The sequence below is a fragment of the Nerophis ophidion genome, linkage group LG03 (assembly GCF_033978795.1).
Source record: "Nerophis ophidion isolate RoL-2023_Sa linkage group LG03, RoL_Noph_v1.0, whole genome shotgun sequence".
Classification (NCBI taxonomy): Eukaryota; Metazoa; Chordata; class Actinopteri; order Syngnathiformes; family Syngnathidae; genus Nerophis; species Nerophis ophidion.
Window position 1 is genome coordinate 47,099,360 of NC_084613.1, and position 26,882 is coordinate 47,126,241.

Sequence of the window (26,882 nt, forward strand, 5' to 3'; positions counted from 1 at the left end):
TTCGAAAATCCTCGAAAAAATTGTTGCAGAGCAGCTAAATGAGCACTTAGCGTTTAACAATCTATGTGAAACCTTTCAATCCGGTTTCAGGGCAAATCACTCGACTGAGACAGCCCTCGCAAAATTGACTAATGATCTATTGCTAACGATGGACTCTGATGCGTCATCTATGTTGCTGCTCCTCGATCTTAGCGCTGCTTTCGATACCATCCATCCATCCATCCATTTTCTACCGGTTATTCCCTTTCGGGGTCGCGGGGGGCGCTGGCGCCTATCTCAGCTACAATCGGGCGGAAGGCAGGGTACACCCTGGACAAGTCGCCACCTCATCGCAGGGCTGCTTTCGATACCGTCGATCATAATATTTTATTAGAGCGTATCAAAATACGAATTGGTATGTCAGACTCAGCCCTGTCATGGTTTAACTCTTATCTTACTGATAGGATGCAGTGCGTCTCCTATAACAGTGTGACCTCGGACTATGTTAAGGTAACGTGTGGAGTTCCCCAGGGTTCGGTCCTTGGCCCTGTACTCTTCAGCATCTACATGCTGCCGCTAGGTGACATCATACGCAAATACGGTATTAGCTTTCACTGTTATGCTGATGACACCCAACTTTACATGCCCCTAAAGCTGACCAACACGCCGGACTGTAGTCAGTTGGAAGCGTGTCTTAATGAAATTAAACAATGGATGTCCGCTAACTTTTTGCAACTTAATGCCAAAAAAACGGAAATGCTGATTATCGGTCCTGCTAGACACCGACCTCTATTTAATAATACAACTTTAACATTTGACAACCAAATAATAAATCAAGGTGAATCTGTAAAAAATCTGGGTATTATCTTCGACCCAACTCTCTCCTTTGAGTCACACATTAAAGTGTTACTAAAACGGCCTTCTTTCATCTCCGTAATATCGCTAAAATTCGCTCCATTTTGTCCACTAAAGACGCCGAAATCATTATCCATGCGTTTGTTACGTCTCATCTAGATTACTGTAACGTATTATTTTCGGGTCTCCCCATGTCTAGCATTAAAAGATTACAGTTGGTACAAAATGCGGCTGCTAGACTTTTGACAAGAACAAGAAAGTTTGATCATATTACGCCTGTACTGGCTCACCTGCACTGGCTTCCTGTGCACTTAAGATGTGACTTTAAGGTTTTACTACTTACGTATAAAATACTACACGGTCTAGCTCCAGCCTATCTTGCCGATTGTATTGTACCGTATGTCCCGGCAAGAAATCTGCGTTCAAAAGACTCCGGCTTATTAGTGATTCCTAGAGCTCAAAAAAAGTCTGCGGGCTATAGAGCGTTTTCCGTTCGGGCTCCAGTACTCTGGAATGCCCTCCCGGTAACAGTTCGAGATGCTACCTCAGTAGAAGCATTTAAGTCTCATCTTAAAACTCATCTGTATACTCTAGCCTTTAAATAGACCTCCTTTTTAGACCAGTTGATCTGCCGCTTCTTTTCTTTCTCCTAGGGAGGGGGTCCGGTCCGATGACCATGGATGAAGTACTGACTGTCCAGAGTCGAGACCCAGGATGGACCGCTCGTCGGAACCCAGGATGGACCGCTTGCCTGTATCGGTTGGGGACATCTCTACGCTGCTGATCCGCTTGAGATGGTTTCCTGTGGACGGGACTCTCACTGCTGTCTTGGAGCCACTATGGATTGAACTTTCACAGTATCATGTTAGACCCGCTCGACATCCATTGCTTTCGGTCCCCTAGAGGGGGGGGGTTGCCCACATCTGAGGTCCTCTCCAAGGTTTCTCATAGTCAGCATTGTCACTGGCGTCCCACTGAATGTGAATTCTCCCCGCCCACTGGGTGTGAGTTTTCCTTGCCCTTTTGTGGGTTCTTCCGAGGATGTTGTAGTCGTAATGATTTGTGCAGTCCTTTGAGACATTTGTGATTTGGGGCTATACAAATAAACATTGATTGATGATTGATTGATATATTTACATTTAACACAATTTCCCAACTCAAATGGAAACAGGGTTTGTATGTATGAATAACGGTGTGTATGTGAGTATATGTGTATTTGTATGTATAATATATTTGACTCCCAGTGTGTGCGGGAGCCAGAGTCCAACCCACAAACAGCAGTTGTGGCACCCTGGGAACCACGAACCACCGGCCCCACGCAGCAAGCCCGGCCAGCGACAGGAACCACGGAAGAGCCAGCAGCAGACCTTAGACAGATGCGCCCGGCAGAGGACAAGACACGGGAGAAGCGGGAGACAGCCAGCCCTCAAGCCAGCGAGAGACCATACCCCACACGGGCAGAAAGGCGGGGCGCCCCGCCCGAGGGGTCCAGAGACTCCCCACAACCGGAAGGGGGGGCCGCCCCCGCCCCACCAACAACCAGGCCCCCAGCAGCAAAACCCCTAACCCCGGAAAGCACGGCACGGCCAGCCCCAGGCCACACCACTCAGGTCGGCCACCCCAGGACCGCCCATCACGGGGCCACGGAAACTACACACCCCACCCGCAGGGACTCCAACGATGGAGATGGAACAACCAGCTACCGCCCTGTCAGATTCTCCCCTGAGGGAGGGGAAAATTCAAAAAAATTAAATAATAATAATAAAATATATTTAAAAATAATTAAAATATATATATACAAAAGAGAATTAAAAGAAGATCACAGACACGCTGACACACAAGGTTACTTCAATAAATGATGACTTGACATGAAATTGTTACATATGGCTCCCCCTAAATTGTAAATTAAGCAACAAAACATTTAAGCAACAAAGTTAAACAAAGTACTAAAATTTTAACCCTTGTGTCAGTGATGTGAGATATTGGTCACCTTTGTGTAAATATTGGTACGATTGTCTTGTTTAGTACTGTTTATTGATGCGTGAGCTGTTTTTATGTATTTAGTGTTGCATGTTTTTTTTGTATAGACCTTTAGTCTGATGATAATAGTAATAAAGTGAAACTGAAACCAAAACTAATATGATCCAGTTTAAGAAACTGTTCAAACTCGGTTTACAAAGTACAAAGAAAAAATTCCTGATAAAGCTTGAACCTTATAACCTTATATGTCAATCACGTGAATCATCATTTACTGTTTACTGTTTATTTATGCAAACCTTGTTTATTATTTATTTATGTATTTATTTCCCAACTTATTTACACGTGTGATGCATTGACTTGAGTAGTCCTTCATTTATTTATACACTGTGTGTGTTATAGGTTGAGTACAAACAAATGTGTTTGAAATTGCTATGAAACAGAAACGGGTAGGATTAAATAAACGATGCTTTCGCTTACTGGAAAACTTTGACCTACCTTATTGTGAATGTATGCATGTTCCAAATAAATTAATACAAATGTTTGTACTATAACCAAGTTTGATTAAATTAAGTTGAAAAAAAAAAAAATTCAAATACATTGCTTTACCTTGGGGCGGCCTTGGTGTGGCCGATGGTCAGAGTGAAATGTAAATAATCATTTCTTAGATAATAACTATCAAGGAGACAGGCAAATTGTTTTTGAGTCATGTATGTTGTAACAAAAACAGTTTTCACAGTTGTAGAAATTCATGGTGTATTTTAGCAAGTTTGGGTGCCGGGGAGAAACCACATTTGTAATTTGGGTGTCAAGCTAAAAAAGGTTTGGGAAATCCATTGTTGACTCAAGAAATGACTGGCAAAAATTATTTTGTTTTCAATTTGAGAAATTAAGTAGAGGGCAAAAAGAATGAAACCATAAAAGCCAGCATCTTTCCCATTAGTCATTAGTCATAGTCATGACATCCCCCCTAACACCACACACAGTGCCCAGATGTGGAGCCAATTAGACCAGCTCAGATTGGTCAAAAGGCAAGGATTTATAAAACAAGGGCTATAAAAGAAAGATGTGCTTAACCAGATACAGCTAAAATAAACATTGTGTTGAGAAATTGTTTTTGATAGTGTTTTCTCTCAATTTGAAATGGATAATATTGTATGTCTCATTGCCATGATACGTAACCTGACTGGGAGATATAACTTTAAATGAATAGCGTTCCTGATGCTAAACTGGTTGCATCATTCAACTTGCCTGTCAGATAAGTGGTCTGAGAAATGCTCTTGCACAAGGAGCTTGGGGCAGGCGGTAGAGAGAAACTACACGGGAAGGCACAACAAGCATGAAAGAAAAATAATCCTCCCAAATGAGCATAACTGGGGGACAGAATGTGTGCAAACCCAGGCAAGGGGCCAAGTCAAACAGCCAAAGGGGGGCAAAGGAAAAATAAGGAGTTCAAATGGAGTCTAGGGATAGGCGAGGAGTGGACTCGTTGGCATGAAGAAAGAAACAAAACCAAGAAGATGATAGGTGACAAGTTTGGAATTGTGGGTGTGTTTCTGCTATGTGGGATCAGCTACAGGTTCCACGGCAAACTGGAGCCACCTGTGTAATGGCGCTTAACATAAACACCAACACTTTGCACACATAGTGCAGAGTGCATTCGGCATCTTTTCTTGCACACAAACACAGCCCTTCTGGGTGCTGTTTTCCGGTGCAATGCTAAGACGTGCCAAGTCACACAGCTTGTGCAGCAGGGAGGTCCGCAAAGCCAGAGGGAGATGGTACGTGACAGAGAGCAGGCCGTGCATGGATGTTTGTACGAGTTGTTTGGGAGTTCAAACGGAGCCGTGTTACTGATTACGTGAACCTGTACATACTGAATGTACATGAAGGTGAGTGACAGTGGGCTCTGACAATGACGTGCATGGTCCTGTTTGCTTTCCAGGGAGGAAAAAGTATTGGAGTGCACTAACAGACGGAAGGAACATCTGATATGCACGCAGTCATTTGGATTAAACCGATTTAATCAAGATATCAGACAAGTCAAGTAGCTGTCTTAGAAAATATACAGACATAAAAGTGTCCTCTCTTTGTTGATTTATTAGCATGTGCAGCATGCACACACCTGTACTTGGCTTTAACACACAGAAGAGAGCAGAGGGCACACAAGCTGCACCAATTCCATTTCTCTTAACGCTGAACGGGATTTTCTTACTGAATCGCAGAGGGAATCAATTATTAGGCTGTCGCCCAGTTCAACCTGGAATAGGAAGAAGCCACTTACTCCAGAGGCCTGCTGTTGAAGCACACACCAATACGTAAGGAAGCAGCGTTGAAGGCCATGGCATACGTAAAGGAAGATTTGAAATGAGAGGGAAGGAAGGATGCAAAGAGATCAGAAGCTGGGAGAGAGAGAGAGAGAGAGAAGTCCCCAGATGGAGTGATGAGGAGAGTGGACGAGTGAGAGCATCTGTGCTTTTGAGTACAACGGCTCCCAGACAAGCTTTTCTTTCCTGGAACACCAAAGGACATCTCAGCACGGAAGAGATTAATATAATGTATGAGTCTTTCTCAGGTCGTCTTGCAAACATCTTTGTCTGATGTTTGTCCGGTTTCAGGACTGCCAGAACATTACTCGAAAAAAAACATATATTCTGTTCAGAACTAACTCCTTATAAGGAATTTATTTGAACACTAAAATACTTTCCTATCCTTGTCTGAATATGTGCGTTTTTAAGGAAGTTTCAAAATTACTTTGGTCATAATTGTATAGGTTTTTTTGCAATTCCATGATAACTAAAGAGAAGTGTACTATACAATCCCCTGCAGACCTCCACCAAGGCCAAACTGTTTAAAGCGAAAAATCCCCTTGACATATTTGGGTTTGTTAGCAGACGGAGTCATGTTTCATACTTGGTTGCAAACAGTTGGGGAGTACCAAAATGATTATGTGGGGTCGGACAATCCCATTGCTGCCATAGTGATGAAATATAAATTTACAAACCCCGTTTCCATATGAGTTGGGAAATTGTGTTAGATATAAATATAAACGGAATACAATGATTTGTAAATAATTTTCAACCCATATTCAGTTGAATATGCTACAAAGACAACATATTTGATGTCCTGACCAGATGCCCGAGCCACCTCATCTGGCTCCTCTCAATGTGGAGGAGCAGCGGCTTTACTTTGAGTTCCTCCCGGATGGCAGAGCTTCTCACCCTATCTCTAAGGGAGAGCCCCGCCACCCGGCGGAGGAAACTCATTTCGGCTGCTTGTACCCGTGATCTTATCCTTTCGGTCATGACCCAAAGCTCATGACCATAGGTGAGGATGGGAACGTAAATCGACCGGTAAATTGAGAGCTTTGCCTTCCGGCTCAGTTCCTTCTTCACCACAACGGATCGATACAACGCCCGCATTACTGAAGATGCCGCACCGATCCGCCTGTCGATCTCACAATACACTCTCCCCCCACTCGTGAACAAGACTCCTAGATACTTGAACTTTTCCACTTGGGGCAGGGTCTCCTCCCCAACCCAGAGATGGCACTCCACCTTTTTCTGGGCGAGAACCATGGACTCGGACTTGGAGGTGCTGATTCTCATTCCGGTCGCTTCACACTCGGCTGCGAACCGATTCAGTGAGAGCTGAAGATCCCGGCCAGATGAAGCCATCAGGATCACATCATCTGCAAAAAGCAGAGACCTAATCCCGCGGCCACCAAACCGGAACCCCTCAACGCCTTGACTGCGCTTAGAAATTCTGTCCATAAAAGTTATGAACAGAATTGGTGACAAAGGACAGCCTTGGCGGAGTCCAACCCTCACTGGAAACGTGTCCGACTTACTGCCAGCAATGTGGACCAAGCTCTGACACTGATCATACAGGGAGCGGACCGCCACACTAAGACAGTCCGGTACCCCATATTCTCTGAGCACTCCCCACAGGACTTCCCGAGGGTCACGGTTGAATGCTTTCTCCAAGTCCACAAAGCACATGTAGACTGGTTGGGCAAACTCCCATGCACCCTCAAGAACCCTGCCGAGAGTATAGAGATGGTCCACAGTTCCACGACCAGGACGAAAACCACACTGTTCCTCCTGAATCCGAGGTTCGACTATCCGGCGTAGCCTCCTCTCCAGTACGCCTGAATAAACCTTACCGGGAAGGCTGAGGAGTGTGATCCCACGATAGTTGGAACACACCCTCCGGTCCCCCTTCTTAAAGAGAGGGACCACCACCCCGGTCTGCCAATCCAGAGGTACCGCCCCTGATGTCCACGCAATGGTGCAGAGTCTTGTCAACCAAGACAGCCCCACAGCATCCAGAGCCTTAAGGAACTTCGGGCGGATCTCATCTACCCCCGGGGCCTTCCCGCCGAGGAGCTTTTTAACTACCTCAGCAACCTCAGCCCCAAAAATAGGAGAGCCCACCACAGATTCCCCAGGCACTTCTTCCTCAAAGGAAGACGTGTTGGTGGGATTGAGGAGGTCTTCGAAGTATTCCCTCCACCAATCCACAACATCCGCAGTCGAAGGCAGCAGAACACCATCCGCACAATACACGGTGTTGATAGTGCACTGCTTCCCCTTCCTGAGGCGGCGTATGGTGGTCCAGAATCGCTTCGAAGCCGTCCGGAAGTCGTTTTCCATGGCTTCCCCGAACTCTTCCCATGTCCGAGTTTTTGCCTCCACGACCGCTAAAGCTGCACACCGCTTGGCCCGTCGGTACCTGTCCACTGCCTCCGGAGTCCTATGAGCCAAAGAACCCAATAGGACTCCTTCTTCAGCTTGACCGCTTATTTGATGTTCTTTTTTATTTGATGTTATTTGATGTAACATATTTGATGTTCAAACTGATAAACTTTTTTTTTTTTTTGCAAATAATCATTAACTTTAGAATTTGATGCCAGCAACACGTGACAAAGAAGTTTGGAAAGGTGGCAATAAATACTGATAAAGTTGATGAATGCTCATCAAACACTTATTTGGAACATCCCACAGGTGCGCAGGCTAACTGGGAACAGGTGGGTGCCATGATTGGTTATAAAAGCAGCTTCCATGAAATGCTAAGTAAATCACAAACAAGGATGGGGCGAGGTTCACCCCTTTTGTCACCAATTTGTAAGCAAATTGTCGAACAGTTTTAGAACAACATTTCTCAATGAGCTATTGCAAGGAATTTAGGGATTTTACCATATGCGGTCCGTAAAATCATCAAAAGGTTGATAACGTTGCTTTGATGGCAACATATGTTGTTCCAAAACCTTTATGTACCTTTCAGCATTTAGGGTGCTTTCACAGATATGTAAGTTACCCATAACTTGGGCACTAATACACCCCGATACCATCACAGATGCTGGCTTTTCAACTTTGCACAGAGAACAGTCCTGATGGTACTTTTCCTCTTTGGTCCGGAGGACACGACGTTCACCGTTTCCCCCAAAAACAATTTGAAATGTGGACTCGTCAGACCACAGAACACTTTCCCACTTTGCATCAGTCCATCTTAGATGAGCTCGGGCCCAGCGAAGCCGACGGCGTTTCTGGGTGTCGTTTATAAATGGCTTTGGCTTTGTATAGTAGTTTTAACTTGCACTTACAGATGTATAAACAAACTGTAGTTACTGACAGTGGTTTTCTGAAGTTTTCCTGAGCCCATTTGGTGATATCCTTTACACACTGATGTCGGTTTTTGATGCAGTACCGCCTGAGGGATCAAAAGTACGTAATATCATCGCTTACGTGCAGTGATTTCTCCAAATTCTCTGAACCTTTTGATGGTATTATGGACCGTAGATGGTGAAAATCCTAAATTCCTTGCAATAGCTCGTTGAGAAATGTTGTTCCAAAACTGTTCGACAATTTGCTTACAAATTGGTGACAAAAGGGGTGAACCTCGCCTCATCCTTGTTTGTGAATTACTTAGCATTTCATGGAAGCTGGCACCCACCTGTTCCCAATTAGCCTGCACAGCTGGGGGATGTTCCAAATAAGTGTTGGTGAGAATTCCTCAACTTTATAACTTTATCAGTATTTATTGCCACCTTTCCCAACTTCTTTGTCACCTGTTGCTGGCATCAAATTCTAGAGTTAATAATTATTTGCAAAAAAAAAAAGGTGTAAATGAACACTGAAATTCAGGTATTTCTTTTATATATATATATATATATATATATATATATATATATATATATATATATATATATATATATATATATATATATATATATATATATACATACATATATAGCTAGAATTCACTGAAAGTCAAGTATTTCTTATATAGGTACATATATATGTGTATATATATATATATGTATATATATATATATATATATATATATGTCAATCAAATGAAAGTCAAGTATTTCTTATATAGATATATATATGTATATATATATATATATATGTATATATATATGTACATATATATATATGTATATATATATATATATATATGTATATATATATATATATATATATATATATATATATATATATATATATATATATATATATATATATATATATATGAAATACTTGACTTTGTGAATCTAGCTGTAAATATACTCCCCCCCTCTTAACCACGCCCCAACCACGCACCCGCCCCAACCATGGTATGGTATGTGTTCATCTATAAAACTATTCTGGGTATCACCCCATCTTATCAGTGTTGTATTTTAGCAATGAAACAAGGAAGTCACAATCTTTGTTCAATGAATGTTCTGCAATTTGTCATCCCCAATGTAAGAACTGAACTGGGCAAGAAAGCATTTAGGTTTTTTAGCACCGAAGACTTGGAATAACCTACAATCAAATCGTCAACTTCAAGGCCTTGTTACATTTAAATGAGTTTAAAGCTTCTGTGAAAGGATTGCAGTCTACCTTGTCTGTATGCACATGTGTTACTGTATGTGAGCAAGTTTTAACGTTGTAATCTTGATGTTTTATGTGTTTACTGTTAACTGTTATTATTCTAACTTTGCTGCCGCCCTTTTGGCCAGGTCTCCCTTGGAAAAGAGATCTCTGATCTCAATGGGATTTTACCTGCTTAAATAAAGGCTAAATAAATAAATAAAAATAAATACTTCGCCCAGCTTGCTCTCACACACACTGATGTAAATTTAGCATAAAGGGAAACTGCACTTTTTTTGGAATTTTGCCAATCGTTCCCAAACATTATGAGAGACAAGAACACACATGTCTTTATTGGGGGGGATTTTAAAGATGAGGAAAAAAAAAACGCTTGAAAGATGCAACTAATGGGATTCACCGTTGTGGCATTCAAAACCCTCCAGTTGTATATACACACTGCAAGTCTTTATGTAATATAGTAACAGACACGTTCATAACAACATGTCGTATGTACAATATTTGCTGTATTATGGTGATTTTAATCAATTAATTATTCGGCGCATTTATTTCCATTTCATTAGCAGCGCACGTCCAACAATGTGTGTTTCTACTCCCGGAATCAAACGCGAGTGTGTTCTAATCATGGCAGGTTCGGCAACAAACAACGAAGACGACTAATTTTGGACGAATTAGCATTCACAACCTTATCTTTTTTAATCTGAATGTTTGGAGAATGAACTAATGCTTCTAGAAGCAAGCACAAAGGAAGAGTGATACGTCGGAGCAAACGGAAGCCGAGAGTGAGGTGAAAGTGAACAGAAGCAGCAAAATGTGGAACTTGAAGCCAAGCTATTTTGATATAAATGGAGGGATTGCCCATAATTAACCAGAAAAAACGTCCCCGGGCAGCTGGACCAAAGAGACAACTGTCAATCAAATGAGTCACTTTAATATCAATCATGACACATGCATGCATCATGACAAACATTATACACTATGTGGCTAGCTGTGTACAAATAAAACATAAAATGTGGGCTAATACTTTACAGATGCTGTAAAATGATTGTTCATGTTTTTCAGTCAGTACAGATTGGTGTTCTATCGCTGTGTGATGTGCATTACAAACTCTAACACATATCGTGATCACGTAGAAGCAAGCTTATCTCTTGCCTTAGTTAGCTTCTACGGTTTATACTGTACCACGCCGATGTTTTACTACGCTAGAAAAATGGTTCCTCAGTGTTTACTCTTACAATAACAATGTTGCTAATTTGGTTATTATGCAAGTTCCATCCATCCATCCATTTTCTACCGCTTATTCCCTTTTTTGGGGTCACGGGGGGCGCTGGCGCCTATCTCAGCTACAATCGGGCGGAAGGCGGGGTACACCCTGGACAAGTCGCCACCTCATCGCAGGGCCAACACAGATAGACAGACAACATTCACACTCACATTCACACACTAGGGCCAATTTAGTGTTGCCAATCAACCTATCCCCAGGTGCATGTCTTTGGAAGTGGGAGGAAGCCGGAGTACCTGGAGGGAACCCACGCATTCACGGGGAGAACATGCAAACTCCACACAGAAAGATCCCGAGCCTGGATTTGAACCCAGGACTGCAGGAACTTCGTATTGTATTATGCAAGTTACAGAACGTAAATACTGTTGACGTTTTTTTAATGCATTTTAAAGTGATTTAGTGGTAGACTTGATTGTTCCCATTCGCTGCATTGCGAACCACCAAGAACAAGCCGATTTTTATGTTTGAAAGCGGAAAAAAACAAAAAACTTTTGTTTTCTTGTCTTTCATAATGATTGTGAACGGTAAGCAAAATTCCCCCCAAAAATGCAGAAACCCTTTAAATGTAGATAATAGGTTTCTCAATGTAATGCGCTTTGAGTCACGAGAGAAAAAGCATCATATAAGAATACTAACTTTACAAATACATGTTCATTTAGGTTCCAACACATTACTCATTGACTCGTTGACCCCACCTTTCGTTGAGAACATTGGAAAACCATTGACAGTCATCCTTTGCAGTGATTTTCATTTGTAAATAAAAAACAATGACTATGGGGCGGCATAGCTCAGTTGGTAGAGCGGCAATGCCAGCAATTTTACAGCTCCAGGTTCGATATCCGCTTCCGCCATCCAGGTCACTGCCGTTGTGTCTTTGAGCAGGACACTTTACCCACCTACTCCCGGTGCAACCCACACTGGTTTAAATGTTACCTAGATATTGGGTTTCACTATGTAAAGCACTTCGAGTCACCAGAGCAAAGGGCTTTATAAATATATTTCACTTCACTTCGCTTCAATATATCCCATGTCAGCATCCCTGTCAGTGTAAACAAGGACATGAAGAGATGAATGGGTCATGCACACCTGATTGGTTCGACAGTTGACGTGCGGGTTTGAACACTGCTCAGGGACAAGTTGATTGGCCAAAATGACAAAGATTGGCAAAAATGTGCAGAGATTACAAAAGGTTGCAAACTAAAGCATACTTTGAGCAGTGGTGCCTAAAGACAGGTCCGGGGGCCAATTTTGGAAAATTGAAAAAATAAAACTAATTAATTGATAATAATGTGATATGTTATTAGCAGTGCTGTCAAACGATTATTTAAAAAATAAATCTGATTAATACCACTTTTGAAGTTTGATCAATAATGATTAATCACAAGTATTACTACTTGTACTACTTGCATGCATAATTTCAATTAACTTAAAACATTTTATTTATATAATAGTAATAATAAAGTCCGAGTCCATGGTTCTCGCCCGGAAAAGGGTGGAGTGCCATCTCCGGGTTGGGGAGGAGACGCTGCCCCAAGTGGAGGAGTTCAAGTACCTAGGAGTCTTGTTCACGAGTGGGGGAAGAGTGGATTGTGAGATCGACAGGCGGATCGGTGCGGCATCTTCAGTAATGCGGGCGTTGTATCGATCCGTTGTGGTGAAGAAGGAGCTGAGCCGGAAGGCAAAGCTCTCAATTTACCGATTGATCTACGTTCCCATCCTCACCTATGGTCATGACCGAAAGGATAAGATCACGGGTACAAGCGGCCGAAATGAGTTTCCTCCGTCGTGTGGCGGGGCTCTCCCTTAGAGATAGGGTGAGAAGCTCTGTCATCCGGGAGGAGCTCAACGTAAAGCCGCTGCTCCTCCACATCGAGAGGAGCCAGATGAGGTGGTTCGGGCATCTGGTCAGGATGCCACCCGAACGGCTCCCCAGGGAGGTGTTTAGGGCACATCCAGCTGGTAGGAGGCCACGGGGAAGACCCAGGACACGTTGGGAAGACTATGTTTCCCGGCTGGCCTGGGAACGCCTCGGGATCCCCCGGGAAGAGCTAGACGAAGTGGCTGGAGAGAGGGAAGTCTGGGCTTCCCTGCTTAGGCTGCTGCCCCCGCGACCCGACCTCGGATAAGCGGAAGATGATGGATGGATGGATGGATAATAATATTAAAATCATGACGGGTGGGGTGGGGGTAGTCGCAGCTTACTGCGAGGTTTGTTCTCCCGGGATGTCTTGTCCGGACTATTCCGGACAAGACTTGCAGGTAGGAACATATTTATTTTCTTAAGAAATCTTGGCAGGGCATGAGGTAAACAAACATAAACTCTGGCGTGGAACAAACACAAGACTGTGGCATGAAACAAACAGCATAAACTATGGCTTGGAACAAACACGAAACTGGCAAGAAATAAACACAAATTACTGTTAAGATCCGTACTCGGATCTACTCATATTATTGTTTATTGTTCCAGTTTTGTTTTCATTCTCCGTCTGGCCCTGTTATTTCCTGTTTAGTCTGTCACCATGGTTACATATTATTTCCACCTGCTATTCTCGGTTTTCGCACACCTGTTTCCGGTAATTACTTCCCTATTTGAGCTCGCCCCTTTTCATTCTTCTGGCTTGGATCCTAATTTGCCTACGCGCAACAGTGACCACCCTCTTCATACGACTGTATGTATTTTTCTCGCTAGCTCATATGCTAAGCCACCTGCTATTTTTAGCTCACATGCTAATTGTGTTTTGTTTTACATTTTTATGCCTTCGTGCCCAGTTTAGTTTATTTGTACATCCTAGCTCTCACGCTAGCATCTTTTGTTCACCTTACTTAGCTCCAGTGTTTTTGTTTGGAGCTCCCTTTTTGTTAAATAAATAATTTATATCTTACCTTTGTTGTGTTCATCGCTTCCGACGCATCCCTGGAAAAACGACTCCGGCATCAATATGCCAAACAAGTCTCACACTTACGTGGACATGGCATGCATCGAACAACATGAACTATGGTATAGCGTGAAAACAAGCAATGACGCCAGGCCGACTGACTGGCAAAGACAGGCTTAATTAAGGGTGTCTTTATTAGAGCAGGTGCGTGTATCGAACACCAGAGGCAGGTGAAACTAATAAGTCGGCATAATAACCAAACAAACAAAAGAGCGCAAACAGGAACTAAAAGAAATAGATATTTGAAAAGAACATGAACATATGCACCTGGGGATAGGTTGATTGGCAACACTAAATTGGCCCTAGTGTGTGAATGTGAGTGTGAATGTTGTATGTCTATCTGTGTTGGCCCTGCGATGAGGTGGCGATTTGTTCAGGGTGTACCCCGCCTTCAGCCCGAATGCAGCTGAGATAGGCTCCAGCACCCCCCTCGAACCCAAAAGGGACAAGCAGTAGAAAATGGATGGATGGATGGATTAATTATTAATGCCTCGTGACATATCAGGGCCATTTAATGATGACTTGACATGAAATTATTACATATGGCACTTTTAATGTACAAAAAGTATCAAAATGGCCCCAGTATTTTTTATTTTTTTAAATGTGGCCCTTACTAGAAAAAGTTGTGATGCTTCTGTCCGAGAGGGTCTGAACAATTCTATATGATGTTGTTGTTGAATGAAAAATTAGAATGTAATGAAGTAGAAGTGGCAAACAGCAGAAGATCTCACACTTATTCTATAAATGTAGAGCGTATTCATTTACTGAAAAAATGTTTGTTGTCAACGTGAAAGCTGCCTTTTAAAAGAAAATATGTACCACTATGTTTGATTGATTTCTGTGTCTTGCGCATTAAGGTAACATTTCAACATGCAAGAGCTTTGATAACATGTCAGTGATAGAATAATGAGAAAAATAGCCATTAATTGTGCGGGTATGAAAACGTAACATTCTGTTTTTCATTATTAGAGCAAAGCAAGTATTTAGACAAACAACTTTGAGAGAAGTGTTGGCTGGTGATCTGACGCTCTCATTTATAGGAAGTTAGCTGTCGAACATTTTGAAAAAAAAAAGAAATAGCTTTGAATAGCCAAAATGAGCAAACCACCATCCCTTAGTATGTTCTTGTTTTTCGGTCTTTACTTGACAGCACAATTCAGATGTTCGTGTCATCTTTACAAAACGTTTATCTGCAACTTCCCTGCAATGTTGTGTTCTGAAGTGATCCACCGCCATGACTGCTGACAGGAGATAAGGAGCATCTGACTTACTGCTTTGAGGAATGTGTGGCTTCAACAGGAAAATTGAAGACACTCTTTTCATGGAAGCATTTAAAGGTGGGGGAAAGGGTGGGAAAACTGAGAGGAGTAAAGGCAAATATAAGAACAGGGAGGCCTGGATTACATATTAAGTCTCATTACTCAAGCCCACTCTCTCTGTGTAATAAAGTGAGAGACTGGTGCTGAGTAAAAAACAGAAAGAGCCCACAGTCACATAGTGAGATTGTATGTGTGGCAATGTGGGTGTCCATGTCTTCTCGGGGAACATGTGCCGGCTTCTAATAAAGGCAGCAAATTTTGAATTAAATAAGTGTCGGTGAACTATTGGCCTTAAAAAAAGAGCAACCACATACCAACTACACCACATTTAAGAACGTGCCGCTCTAAACGCAGCTTCTACTCTCATCTTGTAAAGCAGAAACAGCATGTGTGTGTTTGAGCATATATGAAGCTACATTTACAACTATAGGGAAACCATATGAGTGTCTGAAAGCAGCTAAAGGTCACTGAAATCACAAACAATAAGCTCAATCCAAAAGTATTTGATAAATGTTGAGGTCAGGGCTCTCAAGTTTTGGTTCTCAAAGACATATCTATTAATCATATATATATATATATATATATATATATATATATATATATATATATATATGTATATATATATATATATATATATATATATATATATATTATATATATATAAATATAAATATATATATATGTATATATATATATATATATATATATATATATATATATATATATATACTTTTGGCAATATAGTATATATATATATATACATATATATATATACTATATTGCCAAAAGTATTTGGCCACCCATACAAATGATCAAAATCAGGTGTCCTAATCACTTGGCCCGGCCACAGGTGTAAAAAGTCAAGCACTTAGGCATGGAGACTGTTTCTACTAACTTTTGTGAGAGGATGGGCGGCTCTCAGGGATTTCCAGCGTGGAACTGTCATGGGATGCCGCCTGTGTAACAAATCCAGTTCTAATATTTCCTCGCTCCTAAATATTCCATAGTCAACTTTATTATAAGAAAAACGTGAAGAGTTTAGGAACAACAGCAAGTCAGCCACCAAGTGGTAGGCCGCGTAAACTGACAGAGAGGGGTCAGCGGATGCTGAAGAGCATATTGCAAAGACTTTCTGCACAGTCTTTTGCTACAGAGCTCCAAACTTCATGTGACCTTCCAATTAGCCCACGTCCAGTACGCAGAGAGCTGCATGGAATGGGTTTCCGTGGCCAAACAGCTGCATCTAAGCCATACATCACCAAATCCAATGCAAAGCGTCGGATGCAGTGGTGTAAAGCAGTGGTCCCCAACCACCGGGCTGAAGAATTTTTTATAAAAAAAAAAAATGTTTTTTTTTTTTTTAATTTTAATTTTTTTATTAAATCAACATAAAAAACACAATATACACTTACAAATAGTGCACCAACCACAAAAAACTCTCTTTTTCATGACAAAAACGTCCCGTTTTCATGACGAAGAAGAAAAAAAAGAAAAAGAAAAAAAAAAAGGACACTCCCCCCGGGCCGCGGGACAAATTATTAAGCGTAAACCGGTCCGCGGATACAAAAAGGTTGGGGACCACTGGTGTAAAGCACGTCGCCACTGGACTCTAGAGCTGTGGAGGCGCCTTTTCTGGAGTGATGAATCACACATTTCCATCTGGTAATCTGATGGATCAGTCGGGGTTTGGAGGTTGCCAGGAGAACGGTACATTTCGGACTGCATTGTGCCGAATGTGACATTTGGTGGTGGAGGAATTATGGTGTGGGGTTGTGATTCAGGAATTGGGCTTGGCCCCACAGTTCCAGTGAAAGGAACTTTGAATGCTCCAGGATACCAAAACATTTCGGACAATTACATGCTCCCAACCTTGTGGGAACAGCTTGAAGCGGGCCTCTTCCTCTTCCAACATGACTGTGCACGAGTGCACAAAGCAGGGTCCATAAAGACATGGATGTCAGAGTCTGGTGTGGATGAACTTGACTGGCCTGCAAAGAGTCTTGACCTGAACCCGATCGGAACATCTTTGGGATGAATCAGAACGGAGACTGGGAGCCAGGCCTTCTCCACCAACATCAGTGTGAGACCTTACCAATGCGCTTTGGAAGAATGATCAAAAATTCCTATAAACACACTCCGCAACATCGTGGACAGCCTTCCCAGAAGAGTTTAAGCTGTAATAGCTGCAAAACGGTGGACCGACATCATATTGAACCCTATAGGTTAGGAATTGGATGGCAATTCAAGTTCATATGGCAATACAGTGTGTGTGTGTGTGTGTGTGTGTGTGTGTGTGTGTGTGTGTGTGTGTGTGTGTGTGTGTGTGTGTGTGTGTGTGTGTATATAAATATATATAAATAAATATATATATATATATATATATATATATATATATATATATAAACTGAGAGAGTTTTGAGATTGTAAAACTCCAATTCCATTATTACTGGGATTGATTAGGGTTTATTCTTATTTGATTCAATTAAAAGTGCTGTTTGCAACCTTTACGTGGCTGCCTAGACGGCACTAATTTAATGCATGAGTGTTGATTGCATGCATTATATTCCATCTGCTTCCTCCTTTGAGCAATTCAATTACATCCCACATAAGACAGACGTTGGCTATGATTGAATTCCGTAACAACACCATGACTGCAAATCGTTAGTTGCTTCTTTGGGCTTGCTTTTGTGTTAAGTTAAAGTAAGTTAAAGTTAAGTTAAGTTAAGTTAAAGTTAAAGTTAAAGTAACAATGATTGTCACACACAATAGGTGTGGTGAAATGTGTCCTCTGCATTTGACCCATCCCCTTGTTCACTCCATGGTGAGGTGAGGAGAGCAGTGAGCAGCAGGGGTGGCTGCGCCCGGGAATCGTTTTGGTGATTTAACCCCCAATTCCAACCCTTGATGCTGAGTGCCAAGCAGGGAGGTAATGGGTTCCATTGTTATAGTGTTTGGTATGACTCGGTTTGAACTCCCAATCTACTGATCTCAGGGTGAACACTCTAACCACAAGGCCACTGAGTGTATGTGCATGCGCTCCCTGCGTGGACATGAGTACGAGACAGCGGGTCAACATGCAGTTTTTGGTCAATATAATAAATAATTTTAAAAGATACAGACATTAAAAATACTTATATGTTCTGATAAACCACCAATGATAACAAAAGCTAGCAAGTGGGGCACTTGCCAATGTTACTTTAAGCAAGCTGCAAACAGCCATATTAATTATTTATATTCCCCTTTTTGACTCTCCCTTTCCTTAAATGACATTTATTACCGCGGGTTATGAACAACTTTATTGAGACTTCTGATAGTGTCATAATCTGGCAGCTCTGCCGCTGTCTATCTGCCTTACGTTGCAGTGCCTGTTTCTGGATTATAGGGCAGGACACAGCTGATACTCACTTCCTCCTGACTATTTAAGCTCTCCAGTCAATAAATTCCCAATGGTTCACCCTTTTTAGCGGTGTTCATGTGAGACTTGTTTGGCATAGCGATGCAGGATTTGTTCTTCCAGGGATGCGTCGGGCAAGAACACAGCGTGAGGTAAGAAATTAAGATTTATTAAACTCGAAAACAGGCAACGAACAGAAACACTGGTGCTAAGCAGAAAAGGCAAACAAATGGCGCTAGCATGGGAGCTAGGGAAACAAACAGAAACACTATACTTGGCACAAAGGCACAATAAGGGAGAAAAAAAACAACTAGCATGAAAGCTAGGGAAAAATACAACGTAGCGCGAAAGCTAGTGAGTAAAGAATGGAAAGTAGTCGTCATCTGTTGCGTGAAAGTAAATTAGGATCCGAGACAGAAAGAACAAAAGGGGCAGGCTTAAATAAGGCAGTAATCAATAGTAATAGGTGTGCGTAAACCGAGAGTAGCAGGTGGAAACCATATGCAACCATGGTGACAGAGCAAAACAGAGGTCAAACTACAAAATGTGATATAAAAAGGAACAAAGCAACAATATGGTATGATCCGGGCATCAGATCATAACAGTTCATCTGCTTTGGCTCCACTCACGCTTCTCGTTTCTTGTGGCTCTGCCCTGGTGTTGCTGTGTAGTGTTAACTGTTTCCTCTCTAGACTTTTTGTATGCACTTTCGGTTTCTCCACACCTTTTGTGTACATCCTTAGTTGTTTTTCTTCACTCCTTTTTAACTGTGTTTTTTGTTATAATTCTTATTATTTCTTTTCTGCATTAGGCTCCTACTCCGGCTAAACTGATCGTCACAAATCTACTGGCCAACATGGACTCTGCAGAAAAAGAATGCCCCCACTCTTCGCTCACTGGCTTTGGACAGGCTCTCGATAATGATCCCGCCCTCTCCTAATTCACCGGGGAGTCGGACTGCTCCGAAAAGTTTCTTCATCAGTGCTCATCAGTTTTTGATCAACAGCTTTTATAGTGAGCCTGCTATCTGACGAAGCTGTTGCATTGGCTGTGGCAGCTAGTAAGAATTCTCAGACATTTGGCATGTCACCGCCCCTGTTTAATAAAGAAATAATGAAGGTGTTTGATCACCCCGTAAAAGGCAGAGAAGCAGGCAGCCACCTGCTATGGATCAGAGTGCGGTCAAGAGAACATGGATCCCGACCACATGTCAACCAGCAGGTTTCGGTGAGAAAATTGTGGTTAAAAAGTCAGTTCTTACCGGAGAAAAGCTAAGCTTGTGCCGTCCATAGCTGCCGTCGACTCCCCTGAGACACTGCGCGTCAACACACCCGTGGAGACACACCTCCGACTATCAGGTAATATTAAACTCACTAAAACACTAGCAACACAATAGAAAGATAAGGGATTTCCCAGAATTGTCCTAGTAAATGTGTTTAAAAACATCGGAATCTGTCCCAATGCATTTGCGTTGGTTTTTTTTTAACTCGTTTTTTTTCTTTTTTTTTTTTTTTTCTAGTCCATCGCTATAAATATTCTCAAACATGAATCTTTCATCCTCGCTCAAATTAATGAGGAAATTGTCGTTTTCTCGGTCTGAATAGCATTTTTTGTTGGAAGCTCCCATTAAAAACAATGTGATTTTGTGAGGAGCCCTCAACATGTGACGTCATCGTCTGTGACTTCCGGTAGAGGCAGGGCTTTTCTCTCAACACCGACAGTTACAAACTTTATTGTGGATGTTCTCTACTAAATCCTTTCAGCAAAAATATGGCAATATCGCGAAATGATCAAGTATGACACATAGAATGGACCTGCTATCCCCGTTTGAATAAGAAAATCTCATTTCAGTAGGCCTTTAACACTGTTACAAATATACGCCACACTGTAAACCCACACCAAACAAGAATGACAAATACATTTTGGGTGAACATCCGCACTGTAACACAACAGAAAAAATACCCAGAACCCCTTGCAGCACTAACTCTTCCGGGACGCTACAATATACACCCCCCGCTAACACCAACCTCCCCGCCATGTCACAAGTTCGAAGGTCTCAAGGCTGGCAAATATGTAATATGGTACGGTATGCTCTTTATTGTCATTGCACAAGTACAACAACATTTAATTTTCACCACAAAACCGTTCAAGATCAGACAAACATTGAACAGGAACATTGATGGGTCGCCGATACGGCACCCGTAAAAGGTGGGCAAAAGGTAGACGCTGGGGAAGGATGAGAATTTAAAAAAATTTGATCTCAGACTAGGCTCCTATGGGGAGGAGGCACAGACGGGAGCCAAGCAAAATAACTCAATAGCCGATAAGAAAACAAACATTTCACACAGAAACCACAACACTTGCAACCGGAGGCGTTGGGAAGGCATCTGGCCCAAAGCTGCCAGCCACGGGGGGCACTGCTCTGTTGTCCATCATACCACATGGGGTGAAGCAGTGGCAAAGGCTGGGATGGGGTTAGAGGTGTGTGTGCATATGTAGCCATGGCCCCTGGTGTGTGTGTGTTAAGCCTGTGTGTTAGGCCTGGAGTCGCTCTGCAAGCAGTGGCAAAGGAACAGAGTTCATCTTTCCAGGTCTTGTTGACAGGGAAGGTGTTTGTTTCATCTTCGCTGCACTGTCCTCGAGGGAAATCTTAAAGTAACGAGCTTGCCGCGTCTCAGCCAGGAAAAACAATCAAGATTAAAATGGTTTGTTTGAGCGAGCGAAAACAAATTTCAACTTTCCACTCGTAATTGTCTATTTCTGGTCCTTAAATTCAACCTGCAGGGCAGACCCTCCGATAGCATTTTGTTACGCGGTCTGTTATTGCGAGGAGGAGCAGCCCATTCCGCTTCAAAACAGAACAATGGATAAAACTAAGGTAACTTATTGGTATTGCAACGACAAACGTTTTTATCATCGGCGCACATCAAATTTAAAATACCATTTTAAAGCAAAACGAATACTTGAGGGTGGCGCCGACAGTGTTGCCAATCCTCTGGGCCACTTTTCTTCTAAACAGCTACTAGCGACAAAACTAGCGACTTTCTTCTTTCTTTTTGTGTCTCTGAGACTTTTTTGTGTGATAGATACTCTGAGATGAAAGCAAGCAGCAGTCACCGTCCTCAGCAAGCATTGGCGACTCCTGCCAGTCATCTGGTGCTGCTGCTCTGCTCACGCCGATAGCTACATGCGAGCATAAACAAGAAAAATAGGTTAAATTAAATCAAACACATGTCTTTGCTAAACGGACAGCCACCACATGCAGGACATCTAACATCTGTAAAGACCAAGTCCTGCAAGACGATGTTGTTCATATCACCACGGCTGATATGTCTCACATTACCTTGAAGAGGCACAATCACAGCAAGGATGAACCAACTTTACTGGAGCATCAAGTTGCAACTACGGACTAAATGTGAATCGATTTAGCTTCCTGGATAGAGTTGGACATCTGTAAGTAATCACAACGAGCTAGGGTCGCATTGTACCAAAAAAAGAGATCAGCATTGTCATCTGAAAAAGGTAAACAAACTTGTTTGTTTCATCAACTATTTCAACTAAAGAAGAGTAAATGGTGATCTATGTTAGGTTGTTTGTGAGTGTGTTACTACATTATTGATTAATAACTGTACTTTGTTTGCCAGTATATTACAAACTGCAAAGACTTTCCAAATGTGCACTTAATTTTTTAAATAAATAAATAAATGGGTTGTACTTGTATAGCGCTTTTCTACCTTCAAGGTACTCAAAGCGCTTTGACACTACTTCCACATTTACCCATTCACACACACATTCACACACTGATGGAGGGAGCTGCCATGCAAGGCGCTAACCAGCACCCATCAGGAGCAAGGGTGAAGTGTCTTGCTCAGGACACAACGGACATGACGAGGTTGGTACTAGGTGGGGATTGAATCAGGGACCCTCGGGTTGCGCACGGCTACTCTCCCACTGCGTCACGCCGTCCCGTTTTACTATGTTTTTACTTATTTTCACCAAGTTTTGAGCACATCAGTGGCTTGCAGTTCAGTAAAACCTTTAAAAAATGTTCCATTATGACATTCTGACTACTAAATTGCAATTGTACCCAAGTATTGGTGTATTTTCTTTGGCAACTTTTATTAATGCAAGCAAATAATAACCTGTAATTTATCATGATTTGTCACATTTATTGGGATAAATTCAATGTACAAAGTTGTGTATGTTATCTATGAATTTATCACTTATGGAGCCCAGTAACTAACATGAATATTTTAAATCCCCATGTGTTCGCACCCATACCTGTCAACATTTGTGTTTGAAAATAAGAGAACAATTTTAAAAAATTTCTCGCACACTTGTCACTAAAGTCACTAAGGTACGTTAAAATTAAATGTTTTCAAATCCAAATCTAGATCCTTATTTATTCAAATTCTGAATTGATTCATAATTTAAAAATATATATATTTATGTATTTTTTTCTTAAGATAAACATTTTTAAAACGTGTTTATGCCATCTCCATGCTCATTCGTAAGCAACCAAAAGGAGCTTTTGTAACCTGTCACCTGTTTTGAAAAGGTTTTCAAATTTTTATGCCAAGTAACATATTGGGATAATCGATTTGAATCCAGAATCACTTCTGAATTGAATTGACTTGTCACACTAAGACTCGTAATAGAATCAAATTGTGAGTTTGTTTTAAGATTCCTATTTCTAATAGTCAACTGCAGTACAAGGGAGGATTTATTTTTTTATTTACATTTTAAATAGATAGTCTCCAGCACCCCCCACAACCCCAAAAGGGACAAACGGTAGAAAATGTTTTCCTTTGGAAAATATTTAAACTGAAGGGCAACGAGAAAGAAGTGCAAAATACAATAGCTTCCAGGTAATGAAACCAGGACCCGTCATTCAACAAATCTATTACCCAAGTTTTGCTGTTAAATAAACTTAAGATAAAAAGCTCAGTCATAAAACGCTAAAGCAGGACTATTTGAAAATGTTTTACACAAGCTCAGTTTTGTTGTGGACCAGCATAATTTGGGTTAACTAGAATTACTTAAAAGTCGTTGATGTGCATCCCGTTATAGAATCAGACCTGAGATGACGACATTTCCATTGTGACCTTCAAGGATAATTAGGACACTTTTCGAAGTAGAAATGTGTTGCCTTATTTGGTTTCCACTAGTAGGTGCCAATTGGACTTCAAAACACTGAACCCAGGAAGCTAAGCGCATCAGCGTTATGGTGCTGATCGAAGCCTAGAGGACTACCATGATGTCACTACCACATTGTAGAGCAGGGGTCACCAACCTTTTTGAAACCAAGAGCTACTTCTTGGTTACTGATTAATGCGAAGGGCTACCAGTTTGATACACACTTAAATAAATTGCCAGAAATAGCCAATTTGCTGAATTTACCTTTAATAAATAAATCTATATATATATTTTTTTTAAATGGGTATTTCTTTATGTCATTCCGTTGTACATTTTTTTTCCTTTCACAGGAGGTTTTTTGTAGAGAATAAATTATGAAAAAAACACTTAATTGAACGGTTTAAAAGAGGAGAAAACACCAAAAAAATAAAAATACAATTTTGAAATATGGTTTATCTTCAATTTCGACTCTGTAAAATTCAACATTCAACCTAAAAAAATAAAAATACAACTTACTAATCGAATCTCTTTGAAAAAAATTTAAAAATAATTTATGGAACATCATTAGTAATTTTTCCTGATTAAGAGTAATTTTAGAATTTTGATGACATGTTTTAAATATGTTAAAATCCAATCTGCACTTTGGTAGAATATATAACAAATTGGACCAAGCTATATTTTTAACAAAGACAAATCATTTTTTCTTCAAGATTTTCCAGAACAAAAATTTTAAAACAAATTCAAAAGACTTTGAAATAAGATTTAAATTTGATTCCACGGATTTTCGAGAGTTGCCGGAATAATTTTTTTGAGTTTTAATCATAAGTTTGAAGAAATATTTCACAAATATTCTTTGTTGAAAAAACAGAAGCTAAAATGAAGAATTAAATCAAAATTGATTTATTATTCTTTAAAATAAAAAAATAAATTTACTTGAACATTGATTTAAATTGTCAGGAAAGAAGAAGAAGGAATTTAAAAGGAAAAAAAAGGTAAATGTGTTTAAAAATCCTAAAATCATTTTCAAGGTTGTATTTTTTCTCTGAAATTGTCTTTCTGAAAGTTATAAGAATCAAAGTAAAAAAATAAATGAATTTATTTAAACAAGTGAAGTGATCAAGTCTTTAAAATATTCTCTTGGATTTTCAAATTCTATTTGAGTTTTGTCTCTCTTAGAATTAAAAATGTCGAGCAAAGCGAGACCAGCTTGCTAGTAAATAAATACAATTTAAAAAACAGAGGCAGCTCACTGGTAAGTGCTGCTATTTGAGCTATTTTTAGAACAGGCCAGCGGGCGACTCTTCTGGTCCTAACGGGCAACCTGGTGCCGCGGGCACCGCGTTGGTGACCACTGTTGTAGACCTTCATTGTCCAGTGCTCTTTCCTACCATTTTGTCAGGTCAAATAAAGGCCACAGCAATTGAAATGTACCTGTTGCGCAAATGTTGACTGTGCGCTACAGTATTAACAACTACTCTGCATCTGGATCATCTATTTTATATTTAGCAAAGAGTAGGGTTCTTCCTTTGAAGAATCAACTGATTTATTAGTGGAAAAGGATGTCAGCCTTCAGTGGGACAATGTAATGTCTGCTGACGCACAAAATTTAACCGACCATATAAATCAAAAACACGTCGGGCTTCTTTTCTGCTGGTGAGCTCAGCAGTAGATAACAAGTAGCCATGGCGACAGATGAGAGAGAAATACATGAGTCATCAAGTGCTCCTGAAATGATGGCAACAAACACTCGTGTACAGAGCGTTTAGAAATGTTTCACTGTAAACCTTTCCGCGCGAAAGGGGAAAGCCGCCTTGTGCATGAAACAAAGTCAAGCTGTCCCATGGCTGCTGCCAAGCTCATTGTCAGAGTTGTTTCTCTAAGAGGACCCATTCCTCTGAAGTGAAGCAGCAGCGATACTCTGAGCAGATTACGTCCTCCCAACTTGTTCGTAAACAAAAAACACATGCCGCTGCATTATAATAAAATCATGACGATGACCACGGGCCTGATGGGAATCAGGATGTGACCTGGGCTGTATGCATCAATGCTGTCATTCCTTTCTCTAATTAGTCTTCTTTGTCTGACTTCCATGTACCCGCGAGCATTACTCAACTCAACTGTAATCAGTCTGGTGTCCAATGTGATAAAGATTCAATGGAATTTAACATACCGTACCTGTAATAATTAAGAATGGGTACCTTCCACATTCGAACAGATACCGTACCGATTACCAGGTACTTGAGAATCGATACCGGAATTAAATGGTACCAATTTTTTGTACTTTGGTGTGAGTTAGTAAATGACAATTGTTTATTAATAAAATAAAAATGCCTAATGTAACATTTGAAAATGAGTTGATTATGATAACAGTGCTGTCCAGTTATATTTTCTGATTTTATACAGTCTCTGTAGCAAGTATTATATAGTGGACTTTGCATGCAGTTGCAATTCCAAGATGTTAGATGGCAGTAGTGTAAAGAATACGGTGTTCCTAGCCAGGATGTAGACTTTGTCATGAAATTTAATGACCAATCCAGTCTTATTGTGCACCCTACAAAGTATTTATACTGTAAGTATTGTACTTGTAACAAACTTTCTCTTTCTTTCTTTCTTTCTCTTTCTCTTTGGGACGGTGTGGCGCAGTGGAGGAGTGGCAGTGCGTAACCCGAGGGTCCCTGGTTCAATCCCCACCTAGTACGAACCTCGTCACGTTCGTTGTGTCCTGAGCAAGACACTTCACCCTTGCTCCTGATGGGTGCTGGTTAGCGCTTTGCATGGCAGCTCCCTCCATCAGTGTGTGAATGTGTGTGTGAATGGGTAAATGTGGAAGTAGTGTCAAAGCGCTTTGAGTACCTTGAAGGTAGAAAAGCGCTATACAAGTACAACCCATTTATTTATTTATTTATCATTTACTTGTAACGTGCATCTTAGTTGGGGTTTTCATTACCTAATTTTGAGGTGTAGGAAACACCATGTAAATTGCTAATTCTAATCAGTAGCATGTATATGGCATCAAGTTAGCTCATTTTGTAATAGGGAAGCCCTATTTCATATACAAGCATTTTATACTTTGGCATGGAAATGGCAAAATTACTTAAGCACATTCATGTTACCTAACTTTACCTT

General features: G+C 41.1%; 1 long non-coding RNA gene across 2 annotated transcripts; it reads left to right on the forward strand.

Moving 5' to 3' along the window:
• The first annotated feature begins 4,418 nt into the window (after positions 1 to 4,418).
• Positions 4,419 to 26,882, forward strand: LOC133549704 (uncharacterized). Of its 2 annotated transcripts, none has more exons than XR_009806146.1 (5): positions 4,419 to 4,703; positions 19,432 to 19,680; positions 19,762 to 19,847; positions 19,913 to 19,978; positions 26,400 to 26,882. It is a non-coding gene; the product is annotated as an uncharacterized LOC133549704 (long non-coding RNA). The 2 variants fall into 2 exon arrangements; XR_009806145.1 differs by lacking the exon at positions 26,400 to 26,882 and adding an exon at positions 21,707 to 22,340.